The sequence below is a fragment of the Vanacampus margaritifer genome, chromosome 4 (genome assembly GCF_051991255.1).
Source record: "Vanacampus margaritifer isolate UIUO_Vmar chromosome 4, RoL_Vmar_1.0, whole genome shotgun sequence".
Taxonomy (NCBI): Eukaryota; Metazoa; Chordata; class Actinopteri; order Syngnathiformes; family Syngnathidae; genus Vanacampus; species Vanacampus margaritifer.
The window spans coordinates 26609625-26631569 of NC_135435.1; the positions used below are offsets into that span (position 1 = coordinate 26609625).

At 37.8% G+C, this 21945-nt stretch overlaps 1 long non-coding RNA gene across 1 annotated transcript in view; it reads right to left on the reverse strand.

Annotated features, from left to right (window-relative positions):
• Nucleotides 1-2994: 2994 nt before the first annotated feature.
• LOC144050634 (uncharacterized) overlaps nucleotides 2995-21945 on the reverse strand; it is a 36453-nt gene continuing 17502 nt past the window's right edge. Inside the window, exon 3 of the long non-coding RNA XR_013293891.1 lies at nucleotides 2995-5241. This is a non-coding gene — a long non-coding RNA (uncharacterized LOC144050634). The remainder of the gene's footprint in view (nucleotides 5242-21945) is intronic.

Here is a 21945-nt window from a genome sequence, read left to right on the forward strand (position 1 = left end):
CCAATGTTGTTTTCTTTAACAAGAAAAAAATGAATTGGGGAACTCTGTCTTACTGCTAGTGTTTTGGAAAAAGTGTCTTTCTTTCCATAACCTTGCGAGTGAGGGAGTTTGTACTTCAAGCTGCTCTTATATCACTCCTCTCCAGTGTGTGTAACCTGATTACTTTGTTTGACTTCTTGCTCATGTCGGGCTGTTTTTAAGGCTGGCAGCATTTGAAAGAAATAGAGCAGACAATACAAGTATGCTCAAATACACACACATTCTGTGCATACAGTAGAATCCCTAGGTGAAATCACTTTAAGTATATTGTGAGAGAAATTTGTTTTGGAAGAAAAACATAGTTGATCCTCAGGGCAGTTTTATTGCATCAAAAAAAAAAGTATGACTGATCCTTTTCCAACTTCAAGCTGGAGCTGAGTGTTTACAGTATTGTACAATACTGTCCATGGTGCGAACTGCGTCTTATGCAGTTTTGTATAAAACACATGCAAAGGTGAAGCTATTTTCTTCACACAAACAAACAACACATTGAAACACAACACTGCACTCATTTTACATGACCCTACTTGACAATGCATCGTCAAAATGGATACTTTTGCCGCTTTGCATATTCTGGTTTATTATTCCGGTAGCTGTGGTATTCAGAACGAGCAACATACTGTAAAAGTGAGCACATAATTTAGAATGGGATTAAATAGGTGCCCTTCGCAGGAATCTTGAAACCACTTTTGTAAATTCATTTCACCTCTAAAGTCAAACACCACTGAGTTACACCAAATATTTCGAAGAAAAACAACTTTCATAGAAAAGTTACATACAACATCAGTATTAGCATATATCCACCCATCCATTCTCTTAACCGCTTATTCCTCACAAGGGTCACGGGTGTGCTGGAGCCTATCCCAGCTGGCTTTGGGCAGTAGGCGGGGTATTTTTTTTTTCTTTTTTTCCCCTCAGCTGGGCCAGGCTCCAAATTACCCTTGACCTGCTGCATTGTCAGATCTGATCAAAAGTTATAATAGGCTACCTCTAATACACATTGCCAATATATATGTACAATAAAACTCTAATATATGTAAAATAATGAATAATTATGTTATTAGAATTATTCATTTATATATATATATATATATATATATATATATATATATATATATATGTTTGACTGCCAAAAATGTTATATAACGTTTAGTAAAATCATATGGAGGAGTGCCAAAGACGTTAAAAGACGTTTTTTCAAGACAGAGGTGAAACTAACCATTTTCTATTGTTGATTACTGAAAAACGGAATAAGGTAGAAACAAACTTTTTTTTCTGATGAAAGATGAGAGACCAATCTTTCATTTGGTAGTATGTGTGTTTCCATAGTCCAAACACATAATTTTCTGTGGACCTTGAAAGATCAGTCAAAAATGCTTAAATCGGCTGGCACCCACGGCATCCCTTTTCTGAAAACGTCTGGCAGTCAAAGAGTTAGCGTTTTATTGTACATATATCTTGGTAATGTGTTCTAGGTAGCCTATTCTAACTTTTGATCAAATCTGACAAGGCAACGGTTCAAGGGTAAGCCTGGCCCAGCTGAAAATAAAAGCAGTATTCTTACTGTAACAGTAAGACTCTACTGTCAACACACAGGCCATTGTCAAAGATGAAATGTTTTATTGCTTTTATATTGATGATTCTTAACGTTGGTTAAGCATTGCAGTAGTGATACATGTTGGAAATACTGGTGAGAAATGGAATTTTATCTCTGCTGCACCTTGGGATAAAACGAACGAAATAGCTTTACTTTGGCCTCAGGACCTGAAAAACAATCAGGACCTCCGAGCAGACAGACCATGGATAAATAATGCAAATACTAGAAGACACCATTTTATTGAAGTTTCTTGTGTGACGAGACTCCAGATGTTTATAATGAGCATCTATCTGCCATGGGAAATCTGCTGTCACTGCCAAGTACGTGAAATGCTTTGGCATTTGTTAGTGAGATGGACTTGAATTTCAAATTAAGCTTAAAAATATTTTTGAGAAGATAATAATGGATCACAAAGCCCAACACCCACACTAATCATAATTCAGTGATAACAGGTGAGACATTTAATCATGCTTAGCAGATGTAGGTATATTTATTGTGAATTGATTGATTCATTCATTGTTCAAAATTATAAATGCAGTGTTTTGGACATAATTGGAAGGTTATGTATAAGTAGTTCTGAAAGTCAGTTTCACACATTTGAAATACAGAATTAATTAATTAATTTGTATATTTCTATGGATTATGAATTCTAAAGAACCTACAGATAACCATTCACTCCCACATTTGCAATTTCGCTTGATGGGAACTGAACCCACCCACCTAAAGTGAAGTCAAGCGAATGGACCACTACGCCATCAGAGTGTTTCATGGATTAAAAGATTTATATTACCAAATCATTCAAAAGCCCACAGGAATAATTTACTCTGTCTAATTTAGCGCCATGATTGACTTTATTGTAAGATACTATGTGTTGCTCTGAATTTATTCATTATTCCAAACTATGTAAAATATGATTTTATAATTGTACTGTAAAAGGAATTGTGACCTAAGAAAATGATTACTGTAAAATCCCGTGTATAATACGCCCCCAGACCCCAATATCAATCTTTAAAAGTTTTTTTTTTCTCTGTACCCGTGTGTCTAATATGGTACCCTCAATTGCTGGAATCCATTATTAACTCATTCACTGCCATTGACGGCTTTTTCTGTTAGTTTACATTTTTTTCCACTTTTAACAAGAGTATGAAAACCTAGAAAAAAGTTGTTATTCTACATTTAGAACAAATATAAAATTTGTGATTAACCGTGAGTTAACTATTGAAGTAATTTGATAATTACAATTAAAAAATGTAATCGCCTGACGACCTAATTTCTAATAATCTTTTTTCTTTTCTTTTTTAAAATAATTTTTTTTCAAAAAACTAATTTTTAATAATCTTTTCTTTTCGTTTTTAAAATTATGTTTTTTCAAAAAAATAACAGATTATTAAAATTAGGGCGTCAGGCGATTATTATTATTTTATTGTAATTAATCGGATGACTTCAATAGTTAACTCATAATTAATCACAAATTTTATATCTGGTCTAAATGTACAATATTTTTTTAACAAAAGTGGACAAAAATGTTAAACGAATAGAAATAGATAAAATAAATGTTTGATGTCTATAGCCGTCAATGGCAGTGAATGAGTTAATATCTGGTGCATCAAATTAATTATAAAATGTTTCCACGTACCCCATGCAATGTGCTCACATACAAATCTTTGCTTTTTGGTGCATTGAATAAGTATTTCTATGGATGCTTGAAATGTGTATTACTATGCGAGTGGTCTGTGAATGCCAACTCCTTAAAATGTAACACAGGAGGAAAATATTCTCTCCGTCTGGGAACATATGAGGAATGAAAAGTATTTGCTATCTTAGATATAATAAGCCAAGTTTTGTTCTGCTTCTGGTGTCCTCTTACACACTATTAAATGTATGGTGGGAGTTTATCAATAACACCTCGCTTCCTCCTGCCAGTTGTCACTTCTCTTGCTAATGTTTTTGTGCTACTGCGCAACAAGCTGCATCACGGAATGCAAAGGAGCGCTGTTGCAGACTAAGGTCGAATAGATTCTTTGTTTAATTATTGTTCTATTTTAGACTGCAAAGTCATATTCGCATAGTTGCTTTGGTTGACACCAAGTCAAAAGTAAATCGTTGTTTTGCTCGTGAATGCTATGCACAGCGGTTCTAGCACTTTGTGGTACCAAATAATTAGGACACTTTGAAAGGCACCATGTATGTTTTTTTTTTCTTCCTTTAAATGAGAACATTTCCACCATTTTGGTATAGCTATTGTGATCCCAGAACATTCGTAATCTTTTCAAGGTAGATGCACTTTAACTGGATGGTTAGTCAAAAGCCAAATCGTATCCATTGCCAAGTAAATGGTACGGAATGTAGCGGAGGAAGTGCAAAATTATTAATGATAGTGTGAGAAGCAGATCCAATTTCATAGCTATATTATTCAAGAAATGGTCAGACGTGTGGCACATAATTTACTGTTATTACACTGCTTTTTAATTCAAGTAAAAAGAAAAGTAAACCCAGCTTGGATTCACACGAATGTTTAGTTTTGTTTCAGTATTAAATAATGCACGTGTTGTCATTCATAATAACAATAATAAAGGTGTTCATTCAGTTTTACACAAAAACTTGATGGTTACTCACTGCATCAATTTGTTTACAGTACCACAGTGACGGTAAGCAGATTTTATTCATTCATAGTTTTTGTGCGTTTTGTTTTTTGACTTTTCAAGGGCAGATGTTGAGTAGAAAGTAAAGATTATTTGAGCTTTTTGAATTTGGATTGCTTCCACAGCTCCACATCTATAAAATCTGTACTGTAGTCCACATTCTCTGGTTCAAAACAGTTGATGTAACTTACATTGGTCTGTCATTTTGCGGTACAATTTTAAGGCTATTTTAAGTTTTACATTTTAAGGCAAATTTAAGGCTTTGTTACTGATAAAATATAAATCTACCTACCTTGCCGATTTAGTGGTGGCTTATGTTCCCTTCTGAAACCTTTGTTTAGTCTTTTGGTCACTAGAGCTAAAATGAAGGATGCAGGTTCTAGAGCGTTCTCTATTTGACTCCAGCACTCTAGAATGCCCATGACGAAATGGTTTAAACCTTGATTTAAGACTTCTTCATGCATATACTGTACTCTTGCAATTACTTAATCCACGCTGCATTGTCGGCCTGTTTTACTGTCGCTTTTCCTCTCGTGCCCCATCCCTCTACTGCTTGAAGAGGAGAGGCAAGGTGGGAGTGACTGAATCTGACGCTTTTGCTGCATGGATTTTGCATCGACTGACCAGGACAAGATCTGAGGCGGACCACTTCCCCGAGGCGTTGTTATGGAGGATTTTGCATCGACTGACTGGACCAGGTCCTGAGGAGGAACCACCCTGATGCCGTCTCTCTGCGGCGCTTCATCTTATTGAATGGACTCCCACGTTGTCCTAGTTAACATTGTATAGCGTCACATTATGTGTTAAATGTTGCCCACTCTTCTTCCATTGGAGCCTGGTTAGCCTGGAAGAGGATCCCTCCATCTGTGGTCCCTTCTCAAGGGTTCTTTTTCCATCAAATGGGGTTTTGCCTTTTTCCTCGCCCGGTTGGGGGGTTTAGATCGCTGTGGTACTGCAAATGGGCTGCATCAGAGACAACAAAGAGGATATGCTTATCTGTTTAATTAATGTTCTATTTTAGAATACCAAGTCACATTTCTACAGTTGTTTTGGCTGACACCAACCCAAAAATAAATCCATTTTTTTACTATTGAATGCTAGGCAGAGGAACCTATCTTAAACTATACAAAGGATCAGCTGGCAGGATATTTTATTTTTTTAAATAATTTGTAAACCTGATGCAGATTAAAAATAAATAAATAAATAAGCATTTTGTCAGTTGCTCCATTTGTGGTTCTTGTCGCCAGTTTTTAGATGGACTCTTGATTTTACTTCCAATTAAAATTACCATGATAGTAGTCATACAATTTTTCATATATATATATATATATATATATATATATATATATAGTCAACAAGTGCAACGAAACAGTAAAGTGCAGGCCATTCGGTGCAAAGACAAATAAGTATTTAAAAAATATTATACATTATAGAACGCAGACTAAAACAACTATCGCACAGATATCTACTCTTCTTTAAATTCACAAACTGGGTTTTAAAACACTGAAAAACATATCAGCAGCTCTGACTCAGTGGGCATCAAAGAGAGTGCCAAAAGCATTTTCCCAATTCTAGGATAAGCTTGGTTAATATTTTATTTGTTTGATATGAAACTGACCTCTCTCCCACACATTCCAATACAGATACATTAATTTGCACCGTTGCAGTCATGCAAGTTTTGATTGCTGCTCACTTTTTCTTTCTTTTTTCTGAAAATGGCTCTGCTGCCCCAGCATGCTCATTAGAAACAAATGATAGATGCTGTTAAGAGAAAACCACTCTGATAAATGTTTCTCACAAAGTATCCACGTTGCTCAAAACCAGTCTTCTAATCAAGTTTTTTCTTCTTTTGCCAGTTGACCTTTGTTTTTCTTTGCACTACACTGGACCATCATTTGTTACTTCAAAAGCCCATTTTATTTTGTTGTAATGTTTTTTTTTTTTGCAATAGAATGTCCCCATGTATTTAACATAAAACTATTTACTAATTGCATTTAAATGTGTATTGAATGCTGGGGGAGTAATTAAAGGCACAAACTCTGATAAAATGAATGCAAGTTAAATAAGTGCCATCAATCCAAATAATTTAATGCACTGACCTTAATTTTAATCTTATTACGAAGGAAAAAAGAATTGGTGGTCGGGGACATTGTTTCCACCAATTTGCACTCTGGTGTACAAAATGTACTTTCTCTTCTAATAGTTTAAAGGTATTGATTGTATTCATTTTTGCTTCAAAGTAAAATAAGTGTTTAATCATTTATGCATTCCTCCTTTTTTATTTTTGGGCCATTCTCTGAGCTTGGTCACAAAAATAAACGTGAGGAACAAGCAATAAAACCAGGTGAATGCCTGTTTGTTTAGTAGATTTATGGAGATAGCACATCTGTGTCTCACAAGCTAAAAGTTTCTGGATTTGGGTGGAATTATTTTCTAGCGTATGTGGGTCTACTCTGGTTTCTTCCCATCTTGGAAGAATTCTCATCAAATTGATAAACTGACATATTGAGGCTAAAATGGCTCGCACACACATCCGTACTTCATCACTGCACACAGTTAGGAGATTGCAATACAAGTGAGATATTTAATGATAGTAGAAGATGTGTTATGGGGTAATCTGTCTCATGCTTTAACTTGCTACATACAGTGGATATAAAAAGTACATACCTCAGTTCAAATTTAAGGTTGTTGTGACTTCAAAAATGAGACCAAGATAAATCATTTCAAAACTTTTTCCAACATTGTGACCTACAACTTAATTGAAAAAAATATATATTATTATTATTATTATATCCACATTCTTTTCTTTCTTCCTTTCCATCTCTACGAAGAGAAATGCTCTCCAACCACTTTTATATATATATTTTTTTTTAACTGCCTGCTGTGATCCCTGATTAGCACATATCTGATTCTTATCCACATTGGAGATACCTAATTCCATTATGATGATATCCAATTCTACAGTGTTGTTTTTTTCCATACGCATGAATGATACCAAAATTGGGTCATATGGAGCAAACCAAAAATTGTAGTGTAAACTCAGCAAGTATGGTAATGATCATATTTAATAAAATAAAATAAACACACACACACACACAAAAACACAGCAATATTATAAGAGTAAAGATCAAAAGACATATTTTTCATTTCATGTACACTAGATTTGACTTCACAGCTATGGAATTCATGTTTTTAATCGGAAACGGTATTTTGTTGTGTGGCTACAGAAACTTTTTTCCTACAGTAGACTACATTGTGCAGTTGGTCAGATGATATGACGATATTGTCTGTCACCATTTGTAATTAACACAAAAGGGTACATACAGAAAACCTGCGGATCTGACAGTATTCCCCTTGAACGGGCTGAGGGCCCAGGGACACCATTACCCTAACTGATGAGGGCTATTTCTCATTCCTGGCCAGTCGCTCCACAGCCATTAGTGTGTGCATTATCGACCTGTGGAGAGGTCTTGGTGCTCACGGGGAAACCCCTGCAGGTCAAATCAACCTAACGCCCCAACCCTCCCATGGTCCTCCCTAACCCTCATCAGCAGGCATTAAACGTGAAAAAATGCAATGAGACCGGGGCTGAGACTAGACGAGTGTGTCTGAATAGAGGTAGAGGAGGCGTTAGAGCGCCTGATTTCAGACGCAACAGCAGAATAATTGAGGTAGCCACACAGCTTAACCTCTGTGTTTTCATGGATATTTATAGTAGTTATTATTGGGGAAAACAACCTTCACAGTTATACAAAATGCTATCCATTTGTGGCCACATCTAACGAAAGGGATAAAGCTTACAATATTAAATGTTATGTACAAAAACAACCACAGTGATTGATCTTTGCTCTGATAACTTTGCCTTTTATGAGGACTTCTATAGATAGTACTCATTGACATCACGAGATTGCGAGTCGGCCTCTCATGGTGGGTCAACTTTCCAACAGTCTCAGCTGTGTTTCTATTGTGTTTACACCGAATGTTCTTTTGTTATGGATGAATGTCACTTCCTCTAACGTTACTTGTTGTAAGCAAGATGTATACGAAAGATTTAGCTCAACACTCTTTGCAATGGAACACGTTGAAACTTTTGATTGGTGGAATCGATTGGATTACAAAAATTTGCCGATGTTACTGCCCGGACCGGACTAGATGGCAACACCACGTAAGCTCTGAGGTAGGATGGCTCGATCCCAAAGCACGGACATACATGCGTCTTCTGCACTTTCGGCTTTTATTGGTTGCTATATGCATTTATCATTTGTGAGTTTGAGGTGAAGAATTATTTATTTCATATCCCGACTGCGGTAGCTAGTAGCGCTAGCATGTTACAGCAAAAACAACAGCAACATTGTTGATTCATCATTTATTTTCGTACACTAACAATAATTTCAATATTTGGGCTGTTGGGAAAGGAAAATAAGAGACCTTAATGGAGGGTATTTGGAGAGATCTCAAAATCGAACATCTTGCCCACCAGATCTGTTTTTAGCTAGAGCTAGCAGCTCACATATATCATGATCGCATTATGGTAAAAGCATTTTTACCATCTTACAATGACATTTACCTTAATCAAAATGGTCAGAACACACTTAGGTGGACTTTGTCCGTTGGAAATCCTTTCCATTTAATCTTTTCAATTCCGGGCCCGTCTTTGTCCGTTCCCATTCGACATTCCATGGGCTCGTGAACGGCACACAATGTGGGGCACATAACGTGATGTGAATACTAACTATAGACAGGTGGGAGCAAGTCATGGGTAATAATTTGTATTGAACACAGGTGAACTCGAATCATTGTGGATAAATATTTTAAAGATGGTCAAGAGAAATTAAAGGACAGCATCACACACCCAACACATTCCTGAAAACTTTTTTTTTCTCTCCATTATAGTATAGTGGGTGTAAAAAGGTTCCAAATACTCTCAATGCACTGCATATTTTGCCATTATTTACACATGACATAAAATTTATGAATACAATTATAGCTCTTCTTTACTTTGTAATTTTTAGGGATGCATTACAATCGCATGATTCGAATGTGCAGCCTTTTAACATTTAAGATGCATTGCATAGCAAATCTTGACCAGAAGAGCCACTGTCAACACACTCAAAGATGAAGGGGGCTCTCACAAATACTTTATATTGCTTAGCAGTGAGCCAACCCTCTGCTGGACCAAGATGAAACAAAACCAAGCTAGCATTGAAACATTTGCAAATTGAGCAGATTTTATGAGTGAAGCTCAAATTTGTGTTAAATGTTATATACAGTATGTCCTCTTTTTCAAAGAAAATCAAGTATTTTAGCAGCTGTGATATGAGTAGAGTTATGAGACATTAACTCCAAAATGTTAGCATGCAGTGCACCTGTGCGGCAATACCAGCTTTCAAAAATGTTTTCCTAATCATCCATTTATTCAGGGTTGTTCTTTCACTCGTCACCCATCTGCATCCCATTAGAAAAGAAAGGCTTCGTTAGCATACCGGTTTTTCTCAGCTAAAACTCATTCATTGGTCGTGAAATTAACACTTCAAGCCAGAAGGGCAAATTGCAGACGTGTCAGCGGTTAGGTGTCATTTGTTGCATAAAAAAAAAAGCCCATGCATTCACGGTAAAAAACTGAGTGTGTACTAAATTACAAATCAGTCACATACCAATCATATTGGATCAGTTGTCATTGTTTACATTTATTCGAATTTATCTGCACTGAGGACTCTGTACTTTGTGAACACTGGCAGAAGCTGAGATTTTAGCTCATTGTCATTTAACACAAGTTACCCTCCGCTTACAACAGTCAATAATCGTCATCTATTTTTACATTCTTTCCATTTGACAAAAGTCACCTTTTGTCTGCTCACTTTGCCCTGTTTAAACACGGATAGGGGATCCAATCAGGCTACTGAAGAATCCCTGACAAGAAATACTGTACACAAGTTTCAAGAGCCTCAAGCTGTTTGTCTTAACAACCCTTGGGAACCACTTGGGCAGACTGAAGTTCTCTTCAGCTAAGTGGATTGGCAGAGGCAGGCATTTAATGACTGAAGTCCCCACATAGCTTCTAGAAGAAAGCATTAACATGCAGACCGACCTGATCCAACTGGGCTTTTACTATTCTCTGTCCCAACACTTAATACTAGTCAAATATTGGGAGTGTTTTGATTGCCTCCAAACGTCGAAACACTTTGTAAACCTCCAATTACATTCTTCTTCTACTTGTTAAAAAAGCATAACGGCCCGATTTCAAGGGGATTATATTATATGCTGTAATTCAAATAAATACATATCGTAGTAACAATAGCCTTTTATTTATTTTATTTTCTGGTATTTCAGTTTAGTGGCAGGTTCTCTCTCACAAACCATTTGAGGGAATGGCAGGTCCTACTTTTTATGATTATAGTGTGAATTCAGAGATAAAATAATTCACATTAATGCTGTTATGTTAAATGAGTCCTTGTTGTATGACAGCCGAGAAAAGTAAGCTTTCACACAATGTACTTCTATGGGAAAAAAACAACTTCCATTGTCATTCATCAAAGGATTCAAATTCAATCAAAGACTGAAAATGCATTTCTCCTCCGATATGGGAAAGCAGTTATTTTCTTCAGTCCAAACACATCATTTCCAAAAAATCGGAACTGTAGGAGTTTTTCTGCAAGAAGATTGAAGGCAAGATCACAGACTGAAAAGCCATTACGGTTTGTCAGAGCAAGATCAAAGTACTTGGGCATTAACTGTGAATTAAACAAGTTTCAAACCATATTCCGAGTCAGCTGAGTCACTTCAGAATCATGCAAGATTTCAAGTCTTCTCGAGGAGTCATTGGAAATTCTTGACTGGTTGTACAAATGTTGAATTAATTTCTACAATGTCAAAGAGTTTTTGAATGTTTTGGACGCAGGTAAAGGCATATAGTAAAAAGAAGCACGCTTTGTTGTTTAGTGTTGTTTTTACCATTCGCATTTCCAGTCTAATAGGTTGACCTTTTTTCTTTTTCTTTTCAAAAAAGAGGGCATCTCGAAATACTAAAATAATACTCAGTTTACCGGTACTCAACGATGTATGCCTACTTTGGATGGGTACAAAATAAAACTTATAAATTACTTTATGACATATTTTTCTAATTCCAACAATTTTGCCCCAAGATGGGGCGGTGAAGGGGTGAAGAGGCGAAGGGGGGGATTTAGCCCACGACCTCCAGTTTAAAAGAGCACAGATCCAACGATACAGCTCAGGTTGGGAGTTGCATAAAAAGCAGGCCTACTTTTATTTTTATTTTTTTTTAAAGTACCAAATTTATTTTTAACAATAATAACAATCACACACAACACCCCGCCTATTTCCCCCCTACACCCTCGCAATCATTTTGAGATCAGTCTGCGGTCTACCAGTCAACAACACTGCACACCGCCTTTCATTTGTCGCGCAAAGCAGCAGTCAAATTCAACACATGCTAATTGGTCCAGTGAAAAAAAATGAAAACCGTACATATTAATGAATTGATAAATCCACACCCAGACAGGATGTAAAAAAAAGTGGACATGACCGGGCAAAAGAAGACATTTGGTGATCCTAGCTAACTAACATTTGAAAAGCATGTCCTTCACGAGTTAAGTGGAACAACAGTGACCTAAATGTAGTGGCAGTCATGGAGTATCTTGACTTTGGATTGCATTCTGTTCCTTACTAAACTTAAGCAACCAGTCAAGTTGGTCTAATGACATTACCTGGACAGGTCACAGCCCATGCAGGACGCAGGAAACAGACATTGCTTTCTTTGGCATATTAATATTCATTTCTCTTATGGGATAAATAAAATATCTCCATTAAAAACAGCATTAGCTTTTTTTTCAAAATGTACACGCAAATTGTAGTTATTATATTCAGAACATCAAAATCGGATTTAGATGACATGAAAGGACCGTCGGGCTTTTCAGGAGTTGACGGTGCATCTGTTTTGCCTCTTAGTGTAACTTCAAAGCAAACGTCTCCTTGCCATAATAGCTTTTATCCACTGTAAAGAAAACGAGATAATGCGGAGGTGCGTGCATGTACGTGTGCATGTGCATCTCGTTTGCCTGAAGAAACGAATACCTGATGTACACTTTCAACCTTTATTCACCCACTCATCAAGAGTCTTCTTTTTTTTTCCACATAAATGTAACTTACATTTTAACATTGTCCTCTGCATAAGCCAACAAATGTGGTTGCCCCCTCTTTAGTGCTACACAGGCTGCTATAAAATGCTAATACTAATTCTATTAACATTCCAAGCATGCAAAGTGTCTCACTAATGGCTGCTTCTATGGATTGGATGGAAGTCATCTTATTTAGGCAGATCCAACTTAAGGCATTCAGCAGAGCAGAGATATCATCACACATTATATGAGCAGCTGCATATATTTTTCATTGGCTTGACATTGTAGGGAGATGCGAGTGTGGCGCCACATAAATCAAACTGACAATACAATGGACCTGAAATGGATCAGGGTGAGACGCAGAGGATACAAGTAGCATGCACATTTTCGTGCAGTGACACACACAAAATACGAAATGCAAATGTTATCGTTCTTCCACGGTTCATTTCTCCAGTATGGATGTTATTAGTCAACATTTGTTTCATAATTCATTGAGGAAAATATCTTCAGCTGCTCTTTGGCGTAATCAACTCATTATGCTATAGGAACAAAAGCTTTATGACATTTAAAATCATTACGTTAAAATATTTCCTGGATTCAAATCACATTTTGTTTAACACCAAAAGTACCAATTTGTAATACTCTAAACCAGTGGTTCTTAACTCTTTCACTGCCACTGACGTTAAAAGACGTCAAGTAAAATCCTACGGAGGGCCGCCAATGACGTTAAAAGACGTCATCCAATTTATTTATTTTTTTGAAACGGGTAGAGGGAACCCTTCCGCATCTGTGGTGAAAGTTTCCAGCAAGTCTGTTGTGCCTAATGACTATTTTTGGCCCCTAGAGGGTAGCGATGACTCTCGTTTGACAAGATTGGGTGGGCGTCAGTAGAAGACGTGAGGCGGGGCTAGAGTGTTGAGGGGACATTGGCTGACGAAGCCATAATGGCGGCCGCTTGCAAGCAGCTCACGGTCGAGCCGTTTTTTTCAAAGACATCGACCAACAATAAAGAGCACATTGATGACGACGATGATCATCATCGATGATGATGGTGACTCCGAGGTTGACGCCGAAGTTGGAAGCGCTGACGCGGCGGCTATGACGACGTTATAAAGGTTCACGGGCGAGCGATGCTGACACCGGAAAACACGGAGCACAATGCTCAGGCGGACGTTCAATCGGACGACGAAGAGTGCCCCGAGTCCAATGCATATTCATCGGAGGAGTGTGTACAGTCTGCTACTTGCTATTTATTCCCCGGAAAAAAAGGCCGTCAAGAAAGTGTAACGTCTGCACGCGAAACAGACAAAGCGAAAGTGAAACTGATCTGTTGTGCGAATCGTGGTCCCTCTCCTTGCACGCAGGAGAGCGTTATAAAAAGAAAAACTGTATTTGAAAAATCCACATAATTATAAGTAGTACCAGAGCTGCACACATTTGTAAATAGTTTGCGAAATTGTTTTGTCAAATTGTTACACTGTTGAATGGAAATAAACGTATTTTGCAAACTAAAAACACTTTTTCATTGTTGGTGAAAGCGTTTTACAGAAGTAAAGCACTATTTAGGTGTTTGTGGCATCATTCATGGACAAAAATAAGTGTACAATTCACTAGAGTGCATGAAATAACATCGTTTCACAAAAAGCTCTTTTTCTCCGCTTTTTGTTTCAAAACAGAGAATTATCTTATTATTACATATCTGTGCTGTAGGAAATTTGGTGTGCTGAGTAGTTGAACGAATATTTGCAATAAAATTAACATATATAACAGAACGTATGGCATTCCACAGGGTTCAATTCTGGTGCCTCTGTTGTTTTCATTGTGTCTGCTGCCCCTGGGTTCCTTCTTAAAAAATAAGCAGTGGTTGTCTAAAGTACTATAAATGCATAGTTAAGTTGACTGATTAGAGTTAGGGCGTCCCAAGTGCATGATTTGTAATGCGAAGTTGAGCAATTCTAGTCTAGTACAACTAGCTATCTAGCAAACTTTAAGGAACATTTCCTGAAGCCGAATGGAAATGGGGATGAAAAGGCTACTCTCCCTGTGCCTTTTGTTCACAAGTAAACCCTTTACCTATCTCTTGAGTTTGGAGGAAAAAAAAACTTATATATTTCAATAAAAAAAGGTTTTGGTGAATGCACATAGAAAACTGATGGGGTTCAGTACCATCAACAAGATCAAGAGCCACTGCTCTAAACGTATTGGAAGTAAAAAGCCCTTCAATCCTGATCTGTGGTTGAGTTTGTTGAAGAAAATACAGACATTTTAGTTTCTGTAAAACAATAACAATTTATATTTTTGTCATGTTCTGATTTGGAAAACAACAGTGATTGTCAAACGTTTAACACCAAATACCACCCAAAAAATATTTAACACTCCAAGTAGCACGTTGGCTCCCGGTTGACATGTAAACAGCGTGACAACATGGGTAATGTGTTCAAACCAAATTGACGCTGAACTTAGTGGTTGACTTTTGGTGCGTTCTCATCCGCGCCTTTGATGAATGAGTAAAAACTTGCGATGCCATTGCGATGACCTGAAAAAATATAGGCACTTAACTATTGAATATACCTATTACACAACTCCGGGTAATCACACAGAGATTATTTTTCAGTCAGATAGAATCCAAGTAGCTTGTAACATAATGACAGCGGAATCTTGTTATGCCATCTGACCTCTGCACCAGAAAAAACTTCACATATGTTGCTTTGCATAAGGTTCGTTAAAGTGTAAATCATTTGCAGTATCTTTTAAAACTTGCATATTGTGATTTGTATAGTATATTACCTACACACATTAAAATTAGGGATGTTCATTACCACTTTTTCAGACAGATACCAGTACGAGTACTCAACTGTACAAAGTACTGATCTAACCTAGTACTTTTGATACATAAAAAAAGACAGATAATTTTTAAAGGAAGACATCAATCCATCCTTTATCTGAAACTCTTATCCTATTGCATACATCAAGATAACTTCATAATTTATCTGACAAAGTGTTATTCCATGGGAACTGAGACAATAATTACCTGAAACTTTCCAAAAGATTCAAAGTTGAGGGCACACAGCGTATAGCAGCACTCTATATTTTCAAGAACATTCTATTTCATTCAATGTCTTTGGCCCGAGAGCAAGGGCTTAAATGACAAGCAGGTAAACAGATAAAGTAAATGACATTTTATATCTTGCATGGAAAATGAAAGTATCCAAGAGAGAACAAACATGGAGTGTGTCTTTCTATTCCTCGTGAAAACACTTTTGGTGCAGAGGCTATTGTTTAGACTCATGATCCCTGTAGCTGCAGAAGCCTTAATGAAAAGTGCTCTAAACCCTTTCCCCCATGCCTTCACTTTCTCTAAGACTCTATGATAGATGGTCCATTTTACAGCCTATTTCATCTGCAGTGCTCTTCTAAACTGTATTTTTAGGGCGCTTTTACGTGAACCATAAGTTTTTTGCGACTTAGTTATTCATCAGAGAGGTGGCTGAAAGAAACATTGGCTTCCAGGAAATTGTAGTCCTAATCCATCGTCCTCTCCCTGTTTCATTGTTGTTTATCCCCCTCAATGTCTTCGAAATCTCAAAGCTTGCACCTGGCATTGTCCATTCTTGACCTTGCAGATGGCTCAAAGTTGAAGTAGATGAGTTTGCGAGATGAGAAGATAACAATTTAGACTGAAATTCAAGAATCAAAAGCCAGGGAAAATGTTGATTTAATTATGGGCAAGCCAGCCTCAGCCTCACTACGTTGGTCATAAACTAGTCCCTCTTATGTTGTGACACCCTGAAGCGAAGTCCGAGTAATGAGGCGACCCAAGGGGAATGTGGAGAGCCAGTCATCCAGTCGGTCCTTCAGGTCACACTAACACAAAGAAGGGACATTAAATACGATCCGTGGGACCTTGTGAGGGTTTTATATGGTTATAAGGTCTCATCTGCGTACGGTTGTGACAATTACGGTTGTGATTTCCATTCTGCCTGATAAATGGCATCTAAAATTTTTACTTGGGTGATTGCTTTCCATAAATCTCCTCAGATTAAATAGTGTACTCTGTGCTGATGGCACTTAAAAAGCAATCTCTTTTTCTAATGCATCCCAGAGTTCAGGAGGTACAGTCGACTCAAAATCTACTCCCCGGCCTTATTTCATGGTGATGAACTAAGTTTTGTTTTGGATCGCACACATTCAGTATTTCAAGCCACCAGTGTGCTCCATGCAACAATGTACTGCACTGAACCAGTGTCCTGCCCCAGGGGGAGGTCACGTCAACCAAGGCCACAGTTGACGCATGGCTCCGAGGTGTTCACACATCTGGACCCCTTCGCCCTGCCCCCCCGCTGGTTCCCACAGGCCGAATTGCCCTCGCCTGTGGACAGTCAGTGTGTCGTGGCAGCTGGGAACTACACATGTTTTTCTCCTACCCTGTCAGCAAAAGGTCAGGAGGGTTCCACAACACTAACCAGAGCACGCTCACATAAGGGACATTTGCACTTTGTTTCTTACAGTAAGTACAATGTGGTGAGGTGAATAATGATTTTAATACAGTCATCATGGACCACAAAAATACAGTATACAAATTGTATATTGTATTTCACTAATATGGTGTGCGTACAGAAAGACACTTGTAATCTATTGTATTCTCCCCCTTTTGTCTAGTAGGTAGCTGAGCACTAAAGCACCACAAGGGAGACGTTGACCCTGTTTGAGAATCATTACCCCAGCATCTGTCTGCAATACAACAACACAAGCTGGAAGCTTGCCACTAGGTATAATCCAGAAAAGCATTTTTATAGCAAGTATTGTACAGTATAAGTTTTATACGGCGTCTACTATAGTCAAATTGGAGTAAAGGGTCATTTAAAATCCTCTGTTTTGAACAAATACGTAAATTGGGAAAAAAAAAAAAGAGCGTAATACAGTTTGGATGAAAACACAGCTTGACATGTTTTGATAGGTAAGGGCATCCATTGGTTCAGCGCATTTAATAAGGGATTAGAAAGTAACACGTTTGTGGTAAGCATTAAGAAGATTATACATGCACAGTCAACCTCAAACATAACAAAACTGACTTGATACAATTTTACCTTCCATCTTGTGTGATCATGAATCACAGTCAAGAGATGCTGTGTTCAAATGTCAGCTCATACCCTCCTGTGTGTGTGTGTGTGTGTGTGTTTGATTTGCATGGAATATCACTGGGAAATGAGGCTGCCATCCACAGGTGTAAATTGTTGCTTGTCTTTTAGTGCCCTGCGATTGACCAGTCAGGGTGTGCCCAACCTCTCGTCCAATATCACCTGCAAGAAAGACTAGCTGACTAGCACCCTAAAACTAGGAGCGGAATTATGTGTTTAAATTAATAAATAAATGTTCTGATCAGTGACCAGTAACCAGTTACCAGTTCAAACTAGCAGTTTCCTTTTTTTTTTTCTTGAAAGAGAGCACAGTATTGTTCATTTGGCAACGGTTTCCTTAACCCATGGTTTGTGGGTTCAATCCCATGCCATTGTTACCACGTCGCAGTTGAGCAAGATACTGAGCCGCTGAATGAGTAGCAGAGGTGAATGAGAGTAGTCTAAATGTAAAGCACTTTGAGGGCCTTGTAAGGTGGAAAAGTCTGCCCCAAGTGAAGAGAATGTTTTTAAGTCCAGTTTAAAAACTATTCTTTTATGCTTATGATGTAGCTCTTTCAATGCATTTTTAAAATCTTAAAAAAATAAAAATAAAAATTCTTGCACTGTATGTTCTTTTAGTAAACTGTCTTTTAAATATATGTACTTTGTTCTCAAATATTTTAAATGTACCTGTAAAAGCACATTGCGTTAACTTGTGTATGAAATGTGCTATATAAAGGTCACACATTCAGTCTCTACCATCTCTACTTGGCTATTCTTGTCATTGTGTGACAAGTTTTAAAGAAATAAGAATTTAACAGAGGCATAAGATGATGGCAGAAAGGGATGGATTGTTGTGAATGGAGCATGTTAATATTCTACTGCCAGGTTATACAGACATTGTTTATACATGCAAAAAGTGTTTGTTTTTCCAAACTGCAAATTTCACCTTTAAGTGACAGTCTCCAAAATGTTTTGACAAAAAGGGGAGGAATAAGAGAGGTTATCTCCTCTGCATCCACACAGAAGGCGGATGCTGTGTCAGTCACAATAATTATATTAAAAGCAGCTGAGAACTGAGAAACAGTGGACGGTTTAACCATGTGACCAATACTGTGGGAACACATTGTTTCTCATCATTTACTGGAAGAAACTGCTTTGGGGGTGAAAACAAAACAACGACAACAAACAGGCATGTGGTCTGATTGGATCACATTATGACATTACAGACAGGTAAACCATCCATAAGATTAGACAAGGTCAACAGAGTGTCCGTGTTCATGTGCTGGACAAGACAAAAATGACGCAAACTTATAAGAATCAATGACATTTAAAATATCTCTGCGGTTTGTTAAGACAACGGACATGAATGTTCATGTCACCCAAGATTAAAATCCAGTCAACATACAGTCATGCTGCTCTGTGCGATAATGCAGGTATTGACATTATGACTGTCTACCAAAAAGTCCAGAGAATGGTTCCCGAATCAGACCTAAAGCCTGTACCCCCCATTGAGAGGCGAACATTTGCGACGCTAACGAATGTTAATTTCATGTCAGGGTTCGTTCAAGATCGATGTTTTTCCTGCAAAAACAGTCTAAATGGTTCTTTTAACAGTTTTAATGGTCTTTCTTAATGGTCACTAGGACATTTGAATGAATGAATGTTGAATTAATTAATTTTATTTCTCAAACACACACACTTCCATTGTTTTTAAGTACACAATATCCATACATTTCAAGATACCCGATCCTATAAATAACTGATAGTTGTTTTCCTGTCAACAACCTTATTTCTTATTCGAATGACATGTGAGGTAATACAAGTGAACCTGTTCAACAAAACAAGAAAGACCATTAAGAATATTTGCTAGCGTCGCAAACGTTCATCCCTCAGTGGGGTTTTTAATTTCTAATTAGAAATATGAGAACATCAATACCTCACATATGGAGACGTCAGGTCAGAAAATAATTATACGAGCATATTAGAATCGTGTCACTCCCTCCGTGAGAGTAAAATTTGAATTTCATTCAATTTGTCACAAGGACAATCTGAACATGAATTGAAAATGACTCATGGGTAATGGTTTGGCTGTAAGTTTAAAATGGATCTGCCCAAGTTCACTGACTAAAAGTTCGACAAATCTGATGAAAATTCCGTGCATGACTTTTGAGAAAACAACAATGGCCTCTTATGCTGCTGTCGCGCTGTGAGTTGAATGTTAGTGGAATACAAACCATTCAAAATGATCTGCATTTGCTATTAGTGCGTCTAAAAAATAAAGCCCAGCAAATAAATGGAACAATTACACATAATGAACTCACCTTAAATTGAAGCTATTACACAGCCGCTTGAGTTCATTACATTAAATGCAGAACTTTGAGGCACTGCTCTCTGGTAATGCCACAGTTTACTCAAGCTGCTCCCTTCTCCAAGTCATCCAATTCCACTCCCTCCCTCATGGCCTTTGTAAATAACATCCAATCATTTACAATAAGTCCCCCGCGGAGATCTAAGTAATATGATCATGCTGTATTTCTAAAACTGGGTAGTATAAAACAATAGCACATGAAAAATAGAGATGGAAGGCCCAAATAGAGGCCCTGTTTGGCTATACAATACACTATAGAGGCAGTGCAGGGAAATATGCTGACACCAGGCCTCTGCCTTCCTTTCTTGCCCTCCGTGGACACTTCATAAAACAAACAGCGGGTGTAAATTTAGAGTATGCAGCCGTAAACAATGGGCCACAGGGAAAAGTTTAGAGAGTTCAGCTTGGATAACAGTTTAGCCGGAAGAACCTGCTGATGATGAATAGGTTTGTTTGTCACCTTTCCTCCTTCTCTGGGGAGCAATGATATGGATCACGGAGGAAAAGATGAGAGAGGGATACAAGGGGGAAAGACGAACAGCGTCCTAAATAAAAGCATATTGCAAACAGAAAATATCTGCACTTACCACCACCATCAATATGGCGTATTACGTTTTATTAAATACTTAGTGGCAGCTGTTTTATCGCGCAAGTCCACATTTTAGCCAAAAGCATCTACAAAAAGACCAAAAAATACCTGAAAAACAATAGACACATTTATCTAGATACATACAACTGTGCATTGTTACACAAAAACACAAACCCTGCCTTTGAGTTTATAATAACCTTACCTCTACACAGATAAACAAGGTCCCCAGAGATGTGAAACACACTGTTCATTGAGTAGAGAACACACATAGCTTAACAAATAATGCATCAGTGTTTCACTAAAAGGATTTTTTTGTGTGTGGAATAAGACCGTGTGCAGGCGCGGAGGCATATGAGTGTGCATGCATGAGAGAGACGGGTGAAATTACATCTAAATGTGAATCTTACGTCAGAGCAAAATGTGTTGTTTTAGATAATAACAGCACCCGCGCGTTTGCTGATACCTGGCTCTGCAATATGCCATGAACAATCACCATTTTCCGCTTGTTGTCATCTATCAGCTACACACGCTCTGAGTCAGTAAACAGTTGCTGCTAGCCTATAAAGCTTACATAAATTGGTTGTGATGTTGATGATAATGGCATGTGTGTATGCACACCTTTGAATCTGACACATTTTCCACCAACCGAGGATGAACATTAGACCGTGGTAAAATACAGTAGGAATTTTTTCGCAATTGACTGTCATTATGAATAGTTTAGATGAAAAACAGTGTAAAACTTCAAACAAAATCAAATGTCATTGGATATAATTCATTGGTTGGGATCACAAGCAATTGTTATATTATATGAATTTGGGTTCAAAAAACCCTCTCTGTGCCGCCAGATGGTGGAGAGGTCTGTGAGTCCCGACGATCCTAGGGCAGACCTCGGCAAAGGACAGCCCAGGGGCCACATCTGGCCCACCCACAATCAATACCTGGACCATGACGTCAACGTAAAATGTAAATTATGCAGGCTTTTATTTGGAAAGTTTTGCTTTTATTATATATGCACATGAAGGGACATTGGTACAAGGTACGAGATAGTAAGCAAGGACATGGCAAGGCAAGACAAGGCAACACTATCCGGTGGCTAGCTTGCGGGGTATTAAGCGGAGCTGTGCAAAACCGTCGTTACCTTTCGGCAAGTGCGTCCACATTTTTGGCGAGTGCTATATGAAGCCTCGTAAAAATATTTACTGACCTGGATCAACGGACGTAAGTCTGCAACAGTCCGGTTAAAGCCAGAAAAAGCTAGCCGCTCACTGCCAAGACATAAGATACAATACAGTATGTATGCACTTAGTCATATTTACAATTTCATATGTACCAAGTGATAAATAGTGAGCCTCGGGGTAAACATTTTTGCGAATCGTGCGTACGTCGCTAGGTCTATTCTCATTAATTTTGACTTGGTGAGAGGCAGCCCTATCTTTTTCACCTAAAACCAAGAAA